At 36.2% G+C, this 11,297-nt stretch overlaps 1 pseudogene; it reads left to right on the top strand.

The window, feature by feature from the left end:
* The first annotated feature begins 7,677 nt into the window (after window positions 1-7,677).
* LOC143628160 (acetylglutamate kinase, chloroplastic pseudogene) lies at window positions 7,678-8,840 on the top strand (annotated as a pseudogene).
* Window positions 8,841-11,297: the final 2,457 nt, after the last annotated feature.

Below are 11,297 nucleotides of genomic sequence, written 5' to 3'. Positions count from 1 at the left end.
CTGTATATCCCTAAATTTCTCTGTATTCACATCAAACATAAAATTGTGCTATGCATATTTTTTACATTGAAATAAAGGCATTGGTCCCAGAAAGTAGCATTGGCCCAAATGTGATCGGTGTTAGAGCCGACTGAAAAGTCAATCTCTCTCCATGAATCCAATCTGGGAGAATAGATATAAGCCCTTGAGTAGGGTTGACTCCCGATAATCAGATAAAGAAGTTTGTAATCATTAGAAGAGTCCATATAGAAACCGATAGGATTAAGAGTAATACGAAAAGGATTGATGGGGCTAGCCAACAACCTCTTGTAGGCACCCGTCAATGGATTCCAAAATGCGAGCTTACCAAGTTCGCGCTTTGAGGCTAAACATACCAATCCATCCAAGCTTGCTAACATTACAAATTTATCTGTAGGATCAAAGTTACAAGAACAAGGGATGGTTGTTGAGCCATCGTTGAGGGGTTTACAATTAAGCGTATGAAAACGGACTAGCAGACTGCGGTCAAGCATGAGAAGTTTATAGTCCTTGATGGCTATATGGCGGAGGTGCTTCCTGGCAAACGCAGGTGTCGATAGAAACGACTTCCATTGTTTGCAAACACACATGAACCGGTCTATGGACTTCGCTGGAAGCCTTGGTAGTATCTCCATTTCTATCAAACTAAGTGGAAGCTGATCGGCTTTCGTTTTCTTCTTAGTTTTCGTCTTTGTCTTCATCTTCATCTTCAAGATCCTATAGAGTTTCCGGGCTTTCTTCAACATGTTCTCCATATTTGGAATTGAATATGACGTACCAACCACCACTGTACGTGCGCAAACTAAGAAGAGATTAAATCAATGAGATCTAGAGATAAAATGTTAATTTTTGAATTGAAGAGCTGGAGATTTTAATGGAGGTTTAGGAGGGATTAAAATTCAAAAAATTAGTATATATCTGCTTAAAATTTGACTTTTGATTCATGTTGTTAATTTGATAACCATGAGAAAGATTATATAACATGCACCAGAAAAATATATCTTCTTATTATGGAATATCTACCGCATCACTTCATTTTGATTCAGATATAACCAAATTTTTTTTTTATCTAAACACGCTTGTCTTATTTGTCAATTCATTTTTGTTTGCGAATGTGAATGTTCGTCTACATTCGTTCATTTAAATTCGTCTATGTTCATTAGATGTCCATTAATTATGTTTGTTAGTTTACATTTGTTAAAATATTCATCAAAATGTTTTTGGCCCTGTACAACTTAGTCTAATTTTAATAACATTTTAGGTGCAACATAGTAACATATTATTCTTCACATTAGTTTTAACTGGTTTTAGCTCAGTTATATCCGTTCATCTATGTTCATTTATATTCCATTCGTTTACGTTCGCCAACCCTTTGTTCATATTCTCAATGAGCAAAGATAAACAAAGACGAACATAGTTACTAACTTGCCTAGCCTGACAGATTTACGGATTGACTGTTCTTGAATTTAAATTTGACTATAATGTTATCAACCCTCTTATCTTAAACATAAATATATAACCAAATAGAAAGAATGAAATAACACATTAAAGTTAGATGAACAAGTCTATGCTACTTCCTTATTTTATAGGTTTGATTGATGTTGACCATTTTTTTAAAAAATTTTTCACTCCTTTTGTTGTTTTGTTGAGGCAATTAAATTTGATTTAGATTACAGATGATTAGTAACTTGGGATTTCTGTTGAGAATCCGACTAAGGAATATGTGATGGGCTATGAAGATGTTACTCAAATTCTGATTAATGTAAGCAACAATATATGTTATATGAGTTGGGTGCACATACGATGAGGTAACTATTCCGTAGTATAAGTTGTTTGGTAATGTTGCAGGGCATATCTCCGGTAGGAAAATTGGAGCAACAAGGATAAAAGATCCCATATTGTGTTTGCATACGTCATTGACTGTTGGTGCAAGGTATTATGAGTTTTTAAGTTCATTAACCTGTGCACCTGTTATAACACTTTAAAAAAAGTTAAATTGTTATTGTAATAAACTATTAATATAAGTTTCACAATCATATACACATTTTTATTAATAAATGCCTACATAAATTCCCTTTTTAAACTTGACCGTGATCTGATCCATTTTGACCTGTGCACCTATTTTCACACTTTGGAATAAAAACTGTTAGTCCAATACTATCCACCATTGTTAATATAGGATTAAATGACCTTTTAACATTGTCGAGTTTAGATAATAAATGCCCTGTTTTTTTGTTTGTTTTGTGAATAGCTTGCTAGAGCATTAGTTTTCTCAGCTATATTCCTTTCACTGCTCTTAAAGCCTCGCCAATAAGGTGACAAAAGTCATTGGTGTTCATGACGGAACAAAACAGAACAACAAATGTTCTGTGGGAATGGAAGAAATACGGTAATCAAGGTTTTCTAAATGTTTATCCTTTTAAGGTATTCTCGGCCCATTTACTTATTAACGGGTTGATTTGAGTTATATCTCTGATGGGTGTAACGGGTAAAATGGGTCAAGCAGGTTAAAAGTTGAATGGCTATTTTAATGCATATAACCTCCTAAGCCATGTATTAAAACAATCAATTATTTTCAATGCGATATAATTTTTATATATCTCAGTGCTATTTTATCTACAAAGAAAAGAATAAGGACAAAAAGTATTACGGGTCAAATCCATCTTGACTCATTTCAGTACTGAAATAGACTGTCTAATGTGAACCCGCACACGCATTTGGCTATATCCAATACTGATGTTGTGTAACTTTTACCACTTGGTGTAGGCATTGTAATATGATGACATTCAAAGGTTTGTGCCATTCAAAACATCCACAAACAAGCTGTTGCAAGAAACAAGCTGAACTTGCAGCACAAAAGGAACAATTTATATATGCATTGAATGCAGCAAAGAAAGAAAAATCAGAGGCATTGACCAACAACGAAGCATGAACTGAATTTTTGTGAGTATTTTAAGGGTGACTATAGAACAAGAACCCATGTAATTGATGTGGCAATATTGAATTTTTGACCTGCTTTCTTATTGCTGTCGATTTGGTTATGTTTCAATCGTAATTGGTTAATTGGAAAGAATAACAACTAATATGAAAAGTATATGGGTAACATGGGTTATGCAAATTGGACAAATATGCATCGGTACTGTTTTGATGTATTTTATGTAATCATATTAGCAAATAAGTTTCTCAAAATGGGCAAAAATGTTTTTCAAGTCACCCATTAATAAAATCCGAACCATTTTGAAATTTAGTAAAGAGATCATTTTTAATCTAAGCGCATATTAACCCGCTCATTTTACTACCATTACTGAAATGTGACTATACTGGAAACGACTTTGTTCGCGGTATCATATTGGTTGGGAGATCCGAACGAATATGCGGGCATAATGTGGTGTTAAGGACAACGTCCATATTTTTGTTACATGTTTATAGTTAAATTTTTGCATATATGAGTTATTGTGTTTTTCTTTAGAATGTACAGGAAAAATATGTCCTTATGACATTGAACTACCCGTCCACCGGACGGGTATAAAACTAGTTCATTTTTGTTTACGAATGTGAATGTTCGTCTACATTCGTTCATTTAAATTCGTCTATGTTCATTAGACGTCCATTAATTATGTTTGTTAGTTTACGTTTGTTAAAATATTAATTAAAATGTTTTTGGCCCTGCACAACTTAGTCTAATTTTAATAACATTTTAGGTGCAACAAAGTAGCATATTATTCTCCACATTAGTTTTAACTTGTTTTAACTCAGTTATATCCGTTCATCTATGTTCATTTATATTCCATTCATTTACGTTCGCCAACCATTTGTTCATATTCTCAATGAGCAAAGATAAACAAAGACGAACATAGTTACTAACTTGCCTAGCCTGACAGATTTAGAGATTGACTGTTTCTTGAATTTAAATTTGAATATAATGTTATCAACCCTCTTATCTTAAACATAAATATATAACCAAATAGAAAGAATGAAATAACATATTAAAGTTAGATAAACAAGCCTATGCATTATAACTTGTCAGGTGAAACTCGTAGATAAACCCCACCAACTATAATACGTTAATACGTAATATATAAAGAAAGGCTTATTATGTGGGCCTGAGAGCTTATGATAAGTGAGTTCCAACGGGCCACGGTCATAATTATTTGTAATAGCTAGAAGAGTCCATATGTATTATCAGAAGTTGGGCAGCCAGCCAGCAAAGAATATTATAGGTTCCGTCCCGGGTACAACTCACGTGCGGGTACAATAATTATATGGGTGGTCTACCAATCTAACTAAAACACCACCATAACATAATGACCGCCTCATAATCCATTTAAGGAGTGATTCTAATCTGTCACCAAACCCGAAATCTTTGTAAATTTATTCACAAAATTCTACTTGGGCTAGATTGGGCTTCAACTTGTTAGTAGGTTCAAACGTGGGAAGCCCAATTCCTCCTGAGTCCAGAAGTATAATGTATTGCATTATCTTGAGTTAATGACGGTCCCTTTTACTAGAGGTGCACATATCGGGTTTTTCAAATACCCGGGTTCGGATATGGAATCGGGTTCGGGTATGACTGTGTATTGGAAAATCGGGTATTGGCAATACCCGGGTCGGGTTCGGGTCCGGGTATTGTCTCTGAAAACCATACCCTATGCATCGGGTTCGGGTCGGGTATAGATCCAGGTATTCTAAAACCGGGTATTTGAATACCCTATTTCCGGGTATTGAATAAACCCTATTTTCAGTTTTTTTCGGGCTTTTTCCCGGGTATTTTTCGGGTATAGATTGGATTTTTTAAGAGGTTGCACTTTTTTGGGTTTTTTCGGGTAATATCTTATATAAATCGGGTATTTGAAAAACCCAGTCCAATACCCGGTTCCGGTTTTCGGGTATTACCAGGTATAAATCGGGTCCGGTTCCGGGTACGGGTTTTGGTACTGAAATGCATACTCTATCCGTACCCTACGGGTAGGGTCGGGTACGGGTTCGGGTATAAAAAACCCGGGTATTAAAAAAACCGGCTCCGGGTATTTTTTTTCGGGTCTGGTTCCAGATTCGGGTTTTTTTGTGCACCTCTACCTTTTACTTCCACTTTTTGATCTTCAATTGAGATTGTCCATTTGTCCACACTAAAAAAACAGGTACAAATCAGGGATATAAACTTTAATTTAGCAGAGATTATCAAATACTTATCTTGATATATATTATTTTTGAATAAAAAAAATATAAGATGCTCTTGAAGTTAGGATCACGTGAGAATATTTGAATTCATTGTTCAATTTTTTTTCCCGCTAATATTATATATATATATATAAACGAAACCTTGCGCGCTCTAGTCACTCCCCCTTTACGAAGCCACCAAATTGCTTGATTTGTAAAATGATGCGTTCTCATTGATTTAACCTGGTTTGGACCGTTAACATTAAACGGGTCATACAACCTCCCCTTTTTTCAACTCGCTTCACCTTAAAAACCTTAACATAGGCAAACCCTAATTCTACATTGATGCATTCCCTAACCTCAACAGACTTCCATGGACTATGATTGCAGATGGTGTATGACTATTTTTTGTTTGGCGATGACAAAACCCAACTAAGGAAGGCAGCACTACATGCTACTGAGGCTCGAACAGGTGTGGTATGAAATTGGATTCAATCTTCAATCTCTGACTGCTCTCTCCACTTCTGATTTAGCTTTTAACATCGCTACTTTTGATAGTCGAATGTTTGCACATCATTTTGCACATCATTAGCTACAGTCACAAACCCTAATTTGGATCGGCAATTTCATGAATCTGTTTAATCTTTTGAACTATGAATCTAAGTTACAAAAATCCCTTCTAACATAGATTCTTATTTCCTTTGATTATTTAGATTTTTAATAAATATGAAAAACAACAATAATATGTTTCAAACTGCCAACTAGACATGTCAGGCCAGATTTCAAACAAAACTTCAAAAACTTGATTGCTCCTCCAGTGGAATTTATCCGTCCTTATTTCAAACTGCCACCTCACCATCTACGTTTTACTTTATTTAATCTACTAGGTTACTAACCCGTGTAATACACGGGCTTTCAATAATATAATGGAAGTATAAAAATATCTTGGTATATTGGTTTTTAATAGTCTCAACTATTGCCTTTTGCTCACTACTGGTCCTAACTAATGAATTGGTTACTGATGGTCCCAACTTTTAAAGTATTTGTTCCTAACGATCCGCGACTAATAGAATCCTAACACCGTTAGTTTCAGGTCGTCGGAAAAACGGTTTTGGCCGGAAAATTCAAATTTGTTGCTGGAAAACACCACGTGAACATCGCAACCACCGCCAATTGACTTACCGCTAACCAACTACCACCACTTGAGCACCATCAACCGATTCCGATGATGGTTCTAAGGTTTCCGGCGACCTCAATAATTGGGGCTTTTACTAGAAAAAGGTTCCTAAAGATCCGATACGAAGTTACCAAGATGTTTGGGACGAAAATGTTGAGTTTTCGGGAAAAAAATTGAGTTTTCCGGCCAAAACCGTTTTTCCGGCGACCTGAAACTAACGACGTTAGGATTCTGTTAGTCGCGGACCGTTAGAAACAAATACTTTAAAAGTTAGGACATTTGTAGCCAATTCATTAGTTGGGACCAGCAGTGACCAAAAGACAATAGTCAGAATCATTAAAAATACAATAATAATTATAATTTAATAATGGTTATACTACATAATAATAATAATAATTTCTCATTTGGAAAGAAAAACACCTTTTTCTAAAGAATAAAAAATATTATATATGGAAGGAATTTCATTTTTTAAGAAAGATTCATTTTTTTGATGAATACCAATCAAATATATTTTATTTCATTCCTTTTGAAGGGCCCAATATTACTTCAAAAAGTGTTAGATTTAAATAAAAAGTTTGATTTTCCTAAGAATGCTAGAAATGGTGGTATTTTTGTACTTTTATATCAAAACTCACTTACTTTAATCTCAAAACCCACCTACATTAATTTCAAAACCCAATTACATAAAACCCACTTACATCTTCACTCATCTCCTACAACCACCACCACTCCACCGCCACCACAACCGTCACCCACCGCCACCACCTCGCCGGAAAAGACACAATGGAAAACAGTATGAAAAACACAATGGAAAAAAACACAATGAAAAAAAACACAATTGTATGACACAATGTAAAAAACACAATGAAAAAAGCATTATGAAAAAAAACACAATAAAAAATACTATTGTATAACACAATTTTGTAAAACACAATTTTGGTAAAACACAATTTGTAAAAAACCCACTAATTTTTTTTAATTTTTATATAACAATATGGTACTCATATAAAAGATAAAAAGACACTCGTTATTATGGTGAATTTATTTTTCAATAAAAACGTCGTAAAAAAAGGTTATGGATGTTTTAAAATAATGAGGGAAATTTGACTTGTGACTTGTATGTGAAGAGAGAAAGTCAATAAATGTGTTATTCCTTTTATGCCATTTTTCTTGTGTTCATTTTCCTCTAAACCAATCTCAACCCTCCTCAAAATCAATAAACAATTATCTGTGCTCCAAAAACTATACATTCAATCTTTGTTTATATAAAAATAAAAAAACCCTCGCTGTCTTCACCTTCGTCTTTGGTAGTCACAGACACAACTATGGCAGCTGCAGCAGCAAAAGCCCTTCTTGCAGGCCGCTGCATTCACCAAACCCTACCATTCTCAGACCCCAGATCACAAAAACCCTCACGCTTCTCATCCGTACGCCTCCGATCATCATCCCAGTCCATCCTCACCGAAACCCTAGCATCCACTACTCCCGCCAAAACCCGCGTCAAGATCCTCTCCGAAGCCTTACCCTTCATCCAAAGATTCCGCGGCAAGACCGTCGTCGTCAAGTACGGCGGCGCCGCCATGAAGTCCGAAGCCCTCCAGGCGTCCGTCATCACGGACCTCGTCCTTCTGTCCTGCATCGGACTTCGTATCGTGTTCGTCCACGGCGGCGGACCCGAAATCAATCAGTGGCTGAATCGGTTGGGGATTGAGTCAAGTTTTTTAAACGGGTTACGAGTGACTGATGCTTCGACTATGGAGATTGTGTCTATGGTGTTGGTGGGTAAGGTGAATAAGCATTTGGTTGGATTGATTAATAAGGCCGGCGCCACTGCGGTCGGGTTATGCGGAACCGACGGGCGGATTTTCACCGCGGTCCCGTCCCCGAATTCGGCTCAGTTAGGATTTGTAGGTGAAATCGCGCGTGTGGATACGTCGGTGTTGCAGCCGTTGATTAATGATAATTTGATTCCGGTGATTGCTTCGGTGGCAGCGGATGGGACGGGCCAGTCGTATAATATTAATGCGGATACGGCTGCGGGAGAGCTGGCGGCGGCGTTGGGGGCGGAGAAGCTGCTTCTGTTGACGGATGTGGCGGGGATTCTCGAGGATAAGGATGATCCCAGGAGTTTAGTGAAGGAGATTGATGTGAATGGGGTGAGGAAGATGATGGATGATGGGAAGATTGCGGGCGGGATGATTCCGAAGGTGAATTGTTGTGTGAAGTCGTTGACTCAAGGGGTTAAGACCGCGAGTATAATTGACGGGCGGTTGGATCATTCGTTGTTGTTGGAGATTCTGACGGATGAAGGGGCGGGAACGATGATTACTTGGTAAGATTTTTAGGTTTTGTTTATGGTTGATAATTGATATTGTTGTTTGTTCAATGAAGTTAGAGACGTAACAGAAACTGAAGCAGTTGTTGATGTGGTTATGAAATCTGTTGACAAATGGTTTGGTAAATCAATAAAGTTACATTTTTGGCTATTGTTAGCATGGTTATATATGTTCATTTGTTGCTAGATTGCTCTTTGCATTAATAGGTTAGACAGGTCAACTAGATGAATTTATGTTAAAAACGTCACTCAAAATCGTGTAAGCTTAAAACATTTGACGGGTTGTAAACAGGTTGGTAGGTTATAAACGGGTCATAAACAGTTTTCCTGAATGTAATAAATGGATTAGATGAAATTTAACAACATTTAGAACCAAGCAATAAAACGACGTGATCCGCTTTTAGAATGGCATTGTCTTATGCCATTTCTCTTGTAACCTTCACATTGTATTTGGTGATATTTAGTGAAGGATCAGATGGCTTATAAGTGTTACAAGGTACAGAGTGATCCGCTTTTTGCATTTTACAGAGATCTGAGGGTATTGTAGGCGTTTTAATTTAAATAGGGAAGTCCTCGCCCAGAACATAAACAACTTTGGGCTTCTTTACACTAAGGGCATTTTTGGTTCCTTCCTGCGTCAAATTGATCACAGACGTTAGATAGTTACTGTATGTGCAGCATCAACTATTGTCCCCATGAGTTAATGCTAGAGTTTAACTTAATGCTGTGTCCTACAAAAGGAAAGTGAAACATTTCTGCCAATTTTTATCATACTTTTGTTTCAATATTTTGGGAAAACGCTAAACTGAACATTATTATATGCATTGCAATATCAGGATTGCGAGTGGTCGCGAGCTACTTGAGCTTTGATTGATAAAAAGCTTGAAACAAGCAGACTTTTTCGAGCTTGAGCCGGGACCGAGGCTCAAGTAATGCTCGTTTAGTTATCGAGCCCGAGCTTAAACGGGTGTTATGTACCAATTTCACATTACTTAAGGTATTACATGAGCTTGAGCTAGGCTCGTTGAAGACTTTTCTCAAAATCTATAAAAATAATTATCAAATAATAAACGAGCCTAGCCAAAGCCGAACTCGAGTTTGAAAAAATAACTCACGAGCCGAGCCGAGCTTGACCTTTAGAAAAGAGTTTGAAACAAGCCTAGCTGCTTGTTTACACCCCCAATAGGCCAATATGCAAGCATATGTATTGTGTCGTAATAACTTTTATTCGTTAATAATTATAGGGGCATTTACATATTTCCTCTTCCTAAACTTTGAAATTACATATTTCCCCAAATCATGCTTAAAGAGCATTATACATTTTGCATTAAAAACTTGTATTTTGGGAAAATATGTAATTTCAAAGGTTAGGAAGGGGAAATATGTAAAAATCCCATAATTATACATACATAAAGTAAAAATGAGTACATGATAAATACAAGATGGGCAGAAAATGGCTTTTTTACTTCTACAATATGGTTCCAGTTAAATAAATGATCATTTAATTTGCCTTGAAGCAAATGTTCTTCGGAGTGCAGACACCATCAACAAATGTTCTCCAGTGATTTACATCACTGTGTGCAAGTTCCGTAACATATAACTATAGAAACATATAGATACATATACAATAGTAACCAACATCTAACTAATAAAGAGTTACCTTGTTACACGCATACTCGTTCCAGTTAAGTTCTCCATAATCTTGAATGCACCTTTGTCATAGAACAAAGCAGACATGTTAGATTTTCATTGAAAAACCAATAGAATGGTAGATTAACACATCTCAAAGATTCATAAACATAAGCTAGGTAACAAAACACAGCGACGCAAATTCGATAGGTATCGATTAGGTTCGTTATGGTCACGACAACAAACCCAAAAAAACTAACATTTTTTACAAGTCGACTTAAAGCAACATCGCGTGGGTTTTAATTCTAAACCTTCCACTTGAATAAAAATGTTAATCTCAATTTTTAAGTTATTTTTCGTGGTGGGTTTTCGTGTGTTCGTTTGAGGCTTCTAATTTTTGGGACATTTAGCTTCATTTTGTTCGATAGTGTGTATGTGCAAATTTTTTTTGGAAAATCCCGAGAATGTCCATTTTCCAACTTGTGTTTCGAGTTTTGTCCCCCATGTGCAACTAATCCCTAAAATATCCATCACAGAGTCGGACCGAGTAAACCATCAAGTCTGTCGAGTAATTTTACTCGGTCCGAAAAATTTGTAGACATTTTAGGGATTAATTGCACATGAGGGACAAAACTGGAAACAATAGTTGAAAAATGGACATTCTCAGGATTTTCCACTTTTTTGTTGGTTTAAAGCTGGATTCAGCTTTACTTTTGTTAGGGACATACAACTTGTTAATTTTGGGAACCTTAGGGAGACATAATTATTCAAGGAAATTCATCAAAATAGCTATGGTCTCACGCCTATTTACCAAAATAAACATGAGAAGCGTCTAAAATTTAGACACTTCACTAAAATTGAGGACCTCAAAACTTGACATATGAGTGAAACGTCTAGACTTTGAAGGTTTTATCTAATAGCAGGACCTGCTATTTCGTGACACGCAATATATTTCTGAGTAATCGTCTACATAGACATCTT

This window comes from Bidens hawaiensis, unplaced genomic scaffold (genome assembly GCF_021521415.1).
Source record: "Bidens hawaiensis isolate Kalapana, Puna unplaced genomic scaffold, B.hawaiensis_p1.1 tig00004838_1, whole genome shotgun sequence".
NCBI classification, from domain to species: domain Eukaryota; kingdom Viridiplantae; phylum Streptophyta; class Magnoliopsida; order Asterales; family Asteraceae; genus Bidens; species Bidens hawaiensis.
This window is presented reverse-complemented; position numbering and strand designations above follow the sequence as displayed.